This window comes from Lithobates pipiens, unplaced genomic scaffold, assembly GCF_037356315.1.
Source record: "Lithobates pipiens isolate NorthernLeopardFrog02 unplaced genomic scaffold, aLitPip1_a1.2 Scaffold_10, whole genome shotgun sequence".
Taxonomy (NCBI): domain Eukaryota; kingdom Metazoa; phylum Chordata; class Amphibia; order Anura; family Ranidae; genus Lithobates; species Lithobates pipiens.
Window position 1 is genome coordinate 103,391,249 of NW_027507686.1, and position 12,179 is coordinate 103,403,427.

The 12,179-nt window shown below is 47.1% G+C and overlaps 1 long non-coding RNA gene across 1 annotated transcript in view; it reads left to right on the forward strand.

Annotated features, from left to right (window-relative positions):
* Positions 1-1,325: 1,325 nt before the first annotated feature.
* The window catches only part of LOC143933925 (uncharacterized), a 203,180-nt gene continuing 192,326 nt past the window's right edge, over positions 1,326-12,179 (forward strand). The window contains exon 1 of the long non-coding RNA XR_013263173.1: positions 1,326-1,474. This is a non-coding gene — a long non-coding RNA (uncharacterized LOC143933925). The remainder of the gene's footprint in view (positions 1,475-12,179) is intronic.

A 12,179-nucleotide genomic window follows, 5' to 3' on the forward strand; every position in this document is an offset into this window, starting at 1 on the left:
TCAGGTATCTCACACCTGTTCCTTAACCCCTTGGAGTCCACATTCCAATGCATTGGCTTGACTCAAAATGTGCTCCACCACAATAGTGGAGCAGACATTAAGGGGTTAATAGACTGAGCTACTCCAATTGCAGCCAGAACTGCAAAAGACATCTTGTCTTTGAAAGGAAAATCCAACCTTAACTTGCTGGATCCTTTAATATCAGTGCATTATCCACTGGACATGTGAGACTCTGCTCACTGAGGTGATTGCAGCATTAATAGCTGGAACTCCCCATTTCTTTCATAAAAATTTTCCCATTCAGAATACATAGCTATGCATTTTTAGTGCTTTTTGCATCTTGCAGATTTGCCCTACAGAACTTGTTCCATAGGACACCCTGTTGAATGGACTCCCAGGTGGGGGAGATTCAAATGAACCATATTAGAGGTTGAATGGACTCCCAGGTGGGGGAGATTCAAATTAACCATATTAGAGGTAGAGACCTCAAAAGCCTGTGGCAAGCAACAAAAGGGTTAAGTAAGGGAGTAGACTAACACCTGACTTGTGCGGCTACTCCATCCCCGTTAGGATCCTCTGAAGAGGAAAACCAGTATCTTCCAATATTTGGGAAGATCTACATGATCCCCAGCCTCCTACACCTCAACAAAAGGGCCCAGAGGACTGGATGGGAATCTGCTATGTTTAGTCCTACTATGGAGAGACATCATAGCAATAATCTTTAAATGGTAGAAGAAAAACCTGTTTGTATGAAATACAGGGACAGAAGTGTTCTACCCTTGACGGCTTAATCTGACTGGCCGTATTTTTCTTTTTTACCTCCCAGGGAGGAAGACAGACTTTTTTTTGGAAGGGCTTTTAGTTTGTTGTATACCATTAACCCCTTAGAACCCTTAGAGGGGTTCCTGGTCCCTTTGTCACTCATAGCTTACAGTACAAAGGCAGAGGCAGTACCAGCAAAAGAATGTTTCACTTGCTAGGCTATAGTACAGTACAATGACTGCTATTAATCCTAGCTATACAATACAATGTTGTCAACAAAAGGGAGATGCCTATGTCACCAAACCTGACCAGCAACCACTCTGCTCTGTCCCTCCACCACCAGACTTCAGCTTTTCCTGTATAGCTTAAAATACTTCCTTCACATGTCGCCAGCATCTGACACCATTTAGCCACGGCCCCCCGTATGAAAAACACCCCCCCTTCCCACTAGGGAAGTGTATGAGTGCTGGCAACATGGCGGCTGGTGGCTGGGGGGGTAAAACGGACGTTTATTGCCCCAAAAATAAAACATTTTTTTTCATGTTTGTTTCTTTTTTAAGAAAAAAAGAGGCAGCGGGCTGGCATCCAAAGGAACAAAAAACGCCACTCTGGGGCCCAGGAGGTGATCAGAACCCCCCTTCATACCTGAGGGCCTGAGCTGGCTTGAACGGAGAGGAGAGTGAAAGCTTCTGCTGTTTCCAGCGTCAGAATGGTGAGTGCTCAATACAGCCTCCAGTGGTGACACATAGACATGACATGACAACATAAATACATGGAAGGAGAGATTCCTTGCAGAAAATCTCCCCTACCTTTCCGCCGTAGGGCGTTATCGGAGAAAAAAAAAAGCCCAACCTTCACGGTAGGCTCCGAGACCTTGAAAGGAAACTTTCAGGAACAGGGGTACACTCTGGTAATCCTGCAATCCTGGACCTGCAAGAAGACCCTGCCAGTAAACTTTTATTGGTCTTACTACCAAAAAGTACTGGATCCCAGGGCCCAGCTTAAAAGCATTCACAAGCAAAACCTTGTGTCTTTGGATGACGAGGCCCGGGTACCATTCATTTAGTCCATTACGGAGACATCAGAACAGATCCGGTCAGGATGGCTGGCTCTCATCAAAGGATTACTGCCCGTGGAGTTCAGTACACACATTCTTACACGTGCCCAACATCTTTGACACTGGCGAAAAAACTGAGGACTCCCAGTAGTGGGAGGGGTTAGATGGGGGAAGTTCATGCCTTAAGGGGCCAGTGTCCAGCACCTTATAGTCCGATATATAACCCACATAGTTATTACTATGCGCTGTGTCCCCTGATGTAAGAAAATAAAAATAAAAGGTCACCTGCATATGCAGCAAGCTTATGCTCCCTATTTCAGACCTGAAGTTCTCTAATCAAGGGGCCTGATCTAACATACACATAGGAAAGGTTCTAGGATTAACATTGGAGGAAAAAGGGGACAATTCTGTCTCATCCCATTAGACAGAGCAAAGTACTCTGATCAAACCCCATTTACCAGCATGGCAGTTGTTGGGCCAGTATACAGTGCCTGGATCCAAGACTGTATTCATTCCCCCAGGCCAATATGTTGAAAGGTGGACCATAAAAATTGCCAATCCACCCAATCGAAAGCCTTTTCAGCATCGGTTGATAAAAGCAAGAAGGGTCGGCTCTCCGAGTGTACAATGTGTATCAAATCTATCACCCTTATAGTATTGTCCCTAGCCTCTCTCTCAGGGATAAAGCCTGCCTGATCTGCATGTACAAGGTGAGGGAAATAATAGGATTTTTTGTACACACCGTAAAATCCTTTTCTATGTAATTCACCAACCGACACAGCTCCTCTCTTAGCCATTGGGTTGTTATGCCCACCACTACGAGAATACTAGGCATTACTTGTTATGTAACATGCAGAACTTTCCAGTTCCGACCAGGGGGGCAGTCCCTTGGGTAACAACCCTCCAGCCTGCCATGCAGTCATCAGTACGTCAACAAGCAGTATAACGTAAAGAGAAAAAGGAGGGGCGGGTGCTGTGTTGGTGGGTGAATTACAGAGAAAAAGATTTTATGGTGAGGACAAAAAATCCTATTTTCTCTTATATTCACCGACCAACACAGCTTCTCTCTTAGCCATTGGGACGTCCCCAAGCAGTGCCAAACGAGGGGTGGGAAAACAGCATAGAAAACTTTATCCACCATGGCAAGTAGGAACTAGTGAAAATGTACCCAATAAAAAACAGGGCATGGAGAAATTCACCACAAAACCAGGGTACCCTCAAAAGGAGTGACTACCCACAACTGGACCAAAACTGTGGAATGTAATGCAATAGTGCATTAACTTAACGTTACTGGGTTTTTAATAAAAAAAAAAAAAAAACAGGAAAAAAAAAATATATTGCATATTCAATTGCAACTATATGGGCGCATGCACTGACGTCTACCTTGTAGAACTTGGCAAACGTGTGGACAGACGACCAGGTCGCCGCTTTACACACCTGAGCAACAGACGCTTGGTGTCGGAAGGCCCAAGACGTTCCAATTGCCCTTGGGGAGAGGGCCGTGACCGGAAAGGGGGGCACCTGCCGCTTCAAGGTGTAGGCTTGCACTACAATCTGTTGGATCCACCTGGAAATGGTGGCCGACGAGACGGCACATGCCTTTCTTTGGACCAGCCACCGAAACAAACAGTGAGTCTGACTTCCGAAAGGGAGCAGTGGCAGACAAATACACCTTTAGAGCCCGAACCACGTCCAGAGCATGAAGGGCCACCTCCTTAGGGTGTTTCGGCTTAGGACACAGAGATGGTAATACAATGTCCTCATTGATATGAAAAGCTGAGACCACTTTCCGCAGAAAAGATGGTTGCGGATGCAACACCACCTTATCCTTGTGGATAACCAGATAAGGTGACTTGCATGACAAAACCGCCAGTTCTGAAACCCTCCTGGCCGATGTGATGGCCACAAGAAAGACCACTTTCTGGGAAAGAGTCAACAGGGGAATCTCCCTGATATTTTCAAATGCCGGTTTTTGAAGCGCCGATAACACCAGGTTCAGGTCCCACGGGGGGTAACGGTGAACGCACCAGAGGGTCTAAATGTCGCACCCCCTGAACAAAGGTACTCACTAATGAGAGAGATGCCAGGGGTCGCTGAAAAACCAATATAATTCGTGCAGGGTGGCGATCAATACTGGGCTGGTCAAGCACATCCCAATAGAACAATACTAGAAAATTGGCCTAGTGCAGATAGCACAGCCGGTACCCCTGGGGATGTTTGAGTGAGATAGACCAGTCCGTAGGTAAAGTATAATACTGATTTTTATTAGTAGAAAATGTTACATACATGTATGATAAAAACGTTGTAGTGGCAATATATAGAAGGTTACTAGACAGAGCATTGATAATGTAAACAATAGACTTGCGACTTATGGAAATTTGGAGAAGAATGCCGACATGTTTCGGACCATCCGTCCTTTTTCCTAGCCATATATTTTATCTCGTATGTACATAGTCTAATATGTAAATATAATTATATTAGTACAGCTGTATCCAAATCAATACGTGCAAAAGCCTGCACACTGGTCATGAATAACAATGCATAACAAAGTCCAAGAAACATAACGTAAATGATACGTACCATCCAAAATCTGTTACCAATGATAACCAGCAGGGGGCGAGGGTATTCAGATGCTCATAGACAGAGGTGCCCCAATATGTAAAAATATGCCTGGCGTGAGGCAAGCAATACTGCGCTGTAAGGGATAGGGCTGATTGTCCAAAAACGTCCGTGGTTGCTGTAGCTACAAGGTCTCCACTGGGAAGCCAAGTAATAATTACTGGCTATGGCCTTCAAAGTTATTGCTGAACTAGATACATTTTGGGGTGTAGTTGGAAGTAATCACATGCTTGTGTGTGTGAAATAACTTATTATGACAAATTTGTGTAAAAAATAAATTCATTTCATTTTGTCAATTGTGGTTAAAAATGACAACATCAAAAACTTTACCATGCTTCTTACTAAATACCTTGGACTGTCTACTTTCCAAAAAGGGAGTATTTGTACTGTTCTGGAGTTTCAGGGCCTCAAGAAATGAGATAAACCATCAGTACATCAGGTGTGATCATTTTTTTTTATGATTTGCACCATAGCTTGTAGACTCTATAACTTTCACACAGACTAAATAAAATCCACTAATTTGGGTTATTTTTACCAAAGATATTTAGCAGTATAAATTGTGGCCCAAATTTATGAACAAAAATTACTTATTTGCAAAATTTTATAATAGAAAACAAGTTTTTTTCCCCCAAAATTTTCGTTTTTAAATTATATTGCAAAAAAGAAAAAAAAAAACAGTGGTGTTACATATCTTTTTTTTTCGTTCTTTTTTTATTTACAGTGCAAAGGAAAAGAAAAAAAATACCACCAAAAGAAAGCTCTATTTGTAGGGGGAAAAAAATTATAAAAATGTTGTTTGGGGGGCATGGAAGCGTGAGGACGTGTTTTCCCTGAGCTCCTGGATCGCGGCTCCCTATCAGCCTACCCAGACCAGCTTACCGCACATTTCGACACCGCTCACGTAGCCCAGGACAGGATACCCTAGCTCTGGTGCCCTGGTATCGCCTGAATGGAGCGGTTCCTTGTACCGATTCAGCCGGCCGCCTCTACCCCAGACCTAGCCAAGATGGCGACAGCGCCTACTGCGAGGACGGAGCTCACCCCGTCGGCGCCTGACGGAGGGGGAGAAAGGTATGATCGAGGAAATGACATGCCCCTATTCTCCCTGGGCAGCGACCTCTCCCCTTGTCTTCCACGCTTGCTGTCCCTCACTTCACTTGGCAGCCCTGGAGGAGACATAGGCAGCTCCACGCAGTGGAGTTCCCGGAACACACAGACCTCCCATTACCAGGCCTCCATTCGGGACACGCCGCAGCTTCTAGCGCAGGGCACCGGGAGTGCCGCTTCCCTGATGGGGACCCCAAGAGAACCCCTCCGCTACACTCCTTAATGAGCAGGCACTATGGGCACTTTTACAAAAGCTTCCCACAAGGGATGATCTGGACTCTTTGGCGGCCAGAATGGAAGCAGCACTCCGCGGAGAGCTTACAAGCATTAAACAAGAGGTGTCAGAAATATCCACTCGGGTCGCCTCAGTTGAGGCTGAGGCCGCCACCCTCCGCCAAGATGTCTCCAGTCTACAGGCCACGCGAGGGGAGGTGGTAGATCAGGTTGCACAGTTGCATCTTTTGGTAGATGACCTGGAGAACCGCAACCGCAGGCGCAACATAAGAATTTGTGGTCTGCCGGAAGCCACCCATCAAGCAGACCTCAAAGCGACCGTTACAGCCATATTCAATAATTGTCTGGAGCGCCCCTCGGAAACACCCATTGAAATTGACAGGGTGCACAGGACCCTGGGTCCCAGAACTCCAGCTACAGACAGGCCCAGAGACGTCTTATGTTGCTTGCATAACTACTCCCTCAAAGAAAACATATTGCAACGGGCCTGGCACAGAGGACATCTGGACTTCGATGGAACACAAGTCATTCTTTTGCCCGACGTTTCACGGAGGACCCTACAGATACGACGCTGTATGAAGCCACTATTAAAGTTCAATAAACACGGGATCACGTACAAGTGGGGCCACCCTTTCCACCTCATAGCAAGGAAGGGAGGCCGCTCATGCACTCTTCGACACACTACGGAGGTCCCTGCCTTCCTCAACTCCCTGGAATTGCCCTCGGTGACGATACCCAACTGGCTGACATTGGATCCTCCTGCAAACGGTACCATTCCCGTGGGTCACCCGGCGGGAAGGCCTCAGAGATCTCGGCGCAATCGGCGACCCCAGCACAGAAGACCGCGGGCCCCGCAAGACAGCGAGCCCTAGGCCTCTGCGGTCTCTTTGGCCCCGGGGGGCTTTCCCTGGCTTGAGCAGGCTCCCCCTGTGCATAAGTACTACTTTTGTTTAAATGTGTTCCTGCTGCCTCCCCCTGCTCCAGATACATAGACTTGATGACTATCCCTGGAAACCAGCTGTGCCCCACCTGTCCTGCTGGCTACGGCTCCATGGCATTAACTGTTTTAGGTGGGAAACTTTAAGGGATCAGTGGCTCAGACTTGAACTGCTAAGGGATGAGAGCCATCCTGATCATAAAAAAAAATCAAGTTGGTGAAAACACTTGGAATATTGTCCAGGGAGTAGCGGGGCCCGGCACAGTGTGCCGCCATGGTCGGTGGGTGGGAGGGGACCTGGGGGCATACACTAGGGCAATATACTCAGCTACCCCCAGTATATCACAAGACTGACTCAATCGTTGTCTTTACTCTAGATCATTGTTATGGTTTTATTATTTCCTTTATTTAATTTTACTCCTGTAGTATCCATGCTGTGTCAGGGGGTTGGGGGGGGGGGTCTCTTGGGAGGCAGCCGGTGTACTCGCCTATCTTACAGATCTAGCTCAATTTTAAGTGCCAAGGGCGCCTAATCGAGTGCTGGCCTCCTAGGGGTTTCCTCCTCCTGTCTGAGTGTAAAAACGGTGGATGTCCCAGGTTTGCCGATAACCCCTGACTCCGGGAGTGGTATGCCGGGGAGGCGGGGAGTGCTCGGCCGCATCAGACGTTGAGGAAGGGATGGGAAGGTCTCCCTCCCACACCCCGCCCATCCTCCCACCCCTCGGCATCCCCTCCCCTCAGGGGGGGGGTCTTTTTGTTTTATTCTCCCGCCAAACTTGGGACCTGGCAAAGGCGACCGAGCACAGTCCCCTAGTAAGGGCGCCATTTGAATGGGGGGTATCTCCCCGTGTGGGTACACCTTACGGAGACATGCGGACTGCTTCAGTCCAGGGTGAACACTCTTAATGGGTTTTGCTTAGATGGGGGACACAGGGCTCATTCCCATGTCACCGGGATTCCTGGGAGGGGGGCGGTTTCCCCTACCAGCGACATCTCTGGGGTAGTTATGTTTATGTTTAGTCGTATATTACTTTTTCATTTTGGTTATCACGCCTTGTATTTGTTGAATTCAAGTAGTAGCTGTGCTTATTTCTTAAAAGAGAAGTTTAACCTGGCAAAGCGGCTCCTATGCGGACCGCCTCTAAAGAGGGGCTGTTGGGGGGTTCGCGCTTCGGGGGCTCCACTCTTGAAGTGCCCTACCTCTTCCCCCACTAGGCGCGAACTGCCCGATTAGGCAGTAGTCCGCCATACGGAGATTTAGTTTTCTTTCCTTTTTTCCATTCTTTCTGCATCCCTCTTTCTCTTTCTGTCTTCCTTTTTTCTTTTTCTCTTCCCTAGCGATCATTCCAACCTCCTTCCTCTCCCCACCCCCCCTTCCCCATTCCAATATCTGTTTCTGATTCCGGTGGGGCCTGACAGCCTGGCTTCACCCGACTAATATGTCACTGAAGTTTGTATCATGGAACATGAAGGGCTTAAATATTCCAGAAAAACGGTCCAGTTGTCTAGCAGAACTGTAGAAGCAAAGACCCCAAGTGGTGTTTCTGCAAGAGACCCATTTCCGGGCCGACAAGATTCCAAAACTGAACAATAAGCTATTCCCGTTAGCATATCACAGTGTGTCCCCCACAACAAAATCAAAGGGCACGTGCATCCTCCTGGCAAAACGATCCCATTAGTTACTAATGCCCAGATTGGTCATATTGTGCTGTCGGACCATGCGCCGATATCTATGGTCCTAGCACTACAAAACTGGACACATAGTTCAACTACATGGCGACTAAACGAATCGCTCATCCAAGACCCTGAGGTTAAGGTGGATATTTTGTGACAACTAGAACTTTTCTTTGATCTCAACAAAGACTCGCCCCCTAATCCCCTCTCTATTTGGTCAGCGCATAAGTGCTACATTAGAGGAATGCTCATTAAACACGGTCACAGACTTAAGTTGGCCAGAGCGAAAGCGTTGTCCGAGCTACTTTCAAAGCTCCACGACTGCAAAAAATGCCATAAAGCACAACCAGACCGGTCCCTAGAAGCTGAAGTTACTAAACGTCGGGAACAAATCAGGGAACACTCCTTATTCCAATCTAAGATTAGGGTGATGAAGACCCGCAGAACTTTTTATGAGTATGGAGACAAATGTAGCAGAGCATTAGCGAACACCATTAGAACTCAACGCAACTTGTCCTACATCTCGGCTTTGTCCTCCCCCACAGGGCGCAGAATTCATGACTCTGTGGAAATGGCGGAGTCTTTCCACTCTTTCTACGAAGCTCTCTATAATCTGCACCCCTCCCCGTCGGGTGCTCGGACCCAGGATAGAGGAGCTGCACTAGACGCCTACCTTGAGGCAGCTAACTTACCTTCCCTCAATGCGGAGGAGGTGGACCTTCTCTCGCAGCCTATCACATCGGACGAACTTGCTAGTGCTCTAGCGGGGTCTCCGAAAGGGAAGGCACCAGGCCCCGACGGGTTCACAATTGCTTATTACAAAACTTTTCAAGCGCAGGTGGCGACTCATTTTGTTGCCGCCTTCAATGAAATACTGGATAATCATAACATGCCACAAGATCTTTTACAGGCAAGTATCACCGTGATTCCCAAGCTGGAGAAAAATCCACTTCTTTGTGCGAGTTATAGGCCTATCTCGCTACTGAACTGTGACCTAAAGTTGTTCATAAAAATTTTGGCCACAAGACTAGGGACAGTTCTGCAGCGTATAGTCCCATTAGACCAAGTTGGTTTTATACGCAATAGAGAGGCCCGGGACAATACGATCAGGACAATAAATGTTATCGCTAGAGCCAAACATCTAAATATTTCATTCATCCTCTTGTCTACAGATGCCGAAAAGGCATTCGACAGGGTGAACTGGACTTTCCTCCTAGCCACTCTGAGACGCCTTGGGATGCCGGGTCCCATTCTGTCCTGGATCTCTGCAATTTACTCTACCCCTACAGCATCGGTCAGAGTGAATGGGGCCACCTCTAAATCCTTCGCTATAAGAAATGGAACGAGGCAGGGATGTCCACTCTCCCCGCTTCTTTTCATACTCTCTTTGGAACCCCTATTGCAACGTATTAGACTTAACCCTGACATCAGAGGTCTTGAAACCAGCACATACCACCATAAAATCGCTGTGTATGCCTATTGTTTTACATTTCCGATCCACATACTTCTCTCCCGATCCTACTATCTGAGATACGCCGATATAGCGATCTATCAGACTTCAAAATCAACCTTCAAAAGTCGGAAGCACTTAATGTCTCCCTTTCCCCCAGCCAATGGACTCGCCTTAGTGGCAACTTTCCCTTTCGCTGGACCCCTCAAGCAATCCAGTATTTAGGTACCAAAATTCCCTCAGATCCACGACTTATCTACCAACTTAACTTTCGACCTCTACTAAACAGTATCTCTTTGGATTTAGACAGATGGAAGAATCTGGCGGTATCTTGGTTTGGTAGATGCAATGTCTTAAAGATGAACGTTACAGGCACTGCTGGTAAGGATACCGCGTAGCTTCTTTAGTAAGTTACGTACAATCTTCATTAAGTACGTTTGGCAGGGCAAGCCAGCACGGCTTAAAGGTTCGTTATTACAGCGACCGAAACTCAGAGGAGGTGTTGGCCTTTCCGACCACGCCCTGTATCACACAGCAGTCCAAATGAATAGAGTGGTGGACTGGTGCAGACATTCACCCCTAAAATTGTGGGTACGACTAGAGCAGGAATCAATGCCTATTCCCCTAGCAGGACTACCCTGGAGTGGGTCTCGTTTTTCCAGATTCTCCTCGCCGCATCCTTTAATCGAACCCACCATGCAAGAACTCCACACATATTTCAGAATAGCAGGGACGGCCAGTTCTCCCTCCCCGTTAACGCCCATAATTGGGCAACCGGACTTCCCACCAGGAGTATCGGACAGATCCTTTAGACTCCAACGGGACCAGAGCTTGGTCAGAGCCTCCACTTTTCTCGGCCCCTCGGAGTGGGTTGACCCCGCAAGCAAATATCCTGTCCTTAATTCTTCAATCCTGGGGAAATGGAAGATTTCTCAACTTGCATACTTCCTCCGATCCCTCCCTGACAGCGGCTGCTTTCGTAGACAACATAGACCCTTCAAGGGCTTATGTCTCGGTGAGGGGCCCATACGAGGGTCTTTCTTACTCCTATAATATCCTACTTGCTCACGCATCGCAACATGACCCTCCATACTTGAGGAAGTGGGAAAGGGATCTTCATACCATATTTACTGAAAATCAAAAAAAGTATCCTCCTTTTTGCGCACAAATCATCCTTGTGTAGCAAATAACAGGAGATAACCTACAAGATTCTGACGAGATGGTACAGGACCCCATCGGTACTGGCGTCAATATTCCCAGGACATAGCCCCCTATGTTGGCGATGTGGCAACCACACTGGCACATTGCTCCACATTTTCTGGGAATGCCCAGATCTGACCCAGTTCTGGAGGCAGGTTCTGCAGATTATTCACAAGATCTCGGACGTCTCCCTTCAGGATAATCCGGTAGTAATATTCTTAAACCTAACCCCAATGTCATGTAAGCAATACCGTAAATCCTTGTTGAGACATCTTCTGAACGCGCCAAGGGCTTGCATTCCCAGTGTGTGGAAGCAAGTCTCCACCGGCGGTGTCACAGTGGTTTGCCAGGGTGTGCGATATACAGCGGATGGAGCAACTCACAGCTGCCATAAGGGAACGGGAGGAGGAACATAATGCACGCTGGACACACTGGGATCTGTTCCGATTCTCCGACGAATACAAATCTTACATTTGAACGACCGATACTGGAAGGGTTTGAGGTCGGGGCTGCTGGCTTTAGCAGAATCTGTCCCCCCCCATTCCCCTCTTACTTACCCTCTGCTTCCTTTTTCTATACTCTTTTTCCCTGTTTCTTCTCCTCCTTAAGTTAAAATACCCTTGGTTTGCGGTAAACCTCTGGCATTACACCGCAAATCCAGCTTGATGGGCTATATACAACAATAGGTTCATTATCCAAATTTAAGCCCACACATAGCAATGGGTCACGGCCTGCCACAAAAGGACAGGATTACTCCAACTTACAGGCGGTCTACTCCCCTTAAAGCCCTAATTTACTAGACGATATAGGTCCGACGAAGCTTCCCCCCCTCTTTTTTGGGGAGGGGTTGGGGGGGGTTTTGTTGCAGACCTGGATTGACTACAAAATCCATAAAGCGGGGGAAATGTGAATCTTTGACCTCCAGAATACCATAAGTTAGTGATAGTCCTGTGACTATTGGTTACGCTATATACTAATTACTGTCATCAATGACATACTGTTTCTTTGGTCTGGCACCAAATTTCGTAGGTGAATTAATGTGTTATGAAACTGCATTATATGCATTATATTTAAAAAATAAAAATAAAATGTTGTTTAGGTACGGTATTGCATGACCGCGCAATTGTCATTCAAAATGC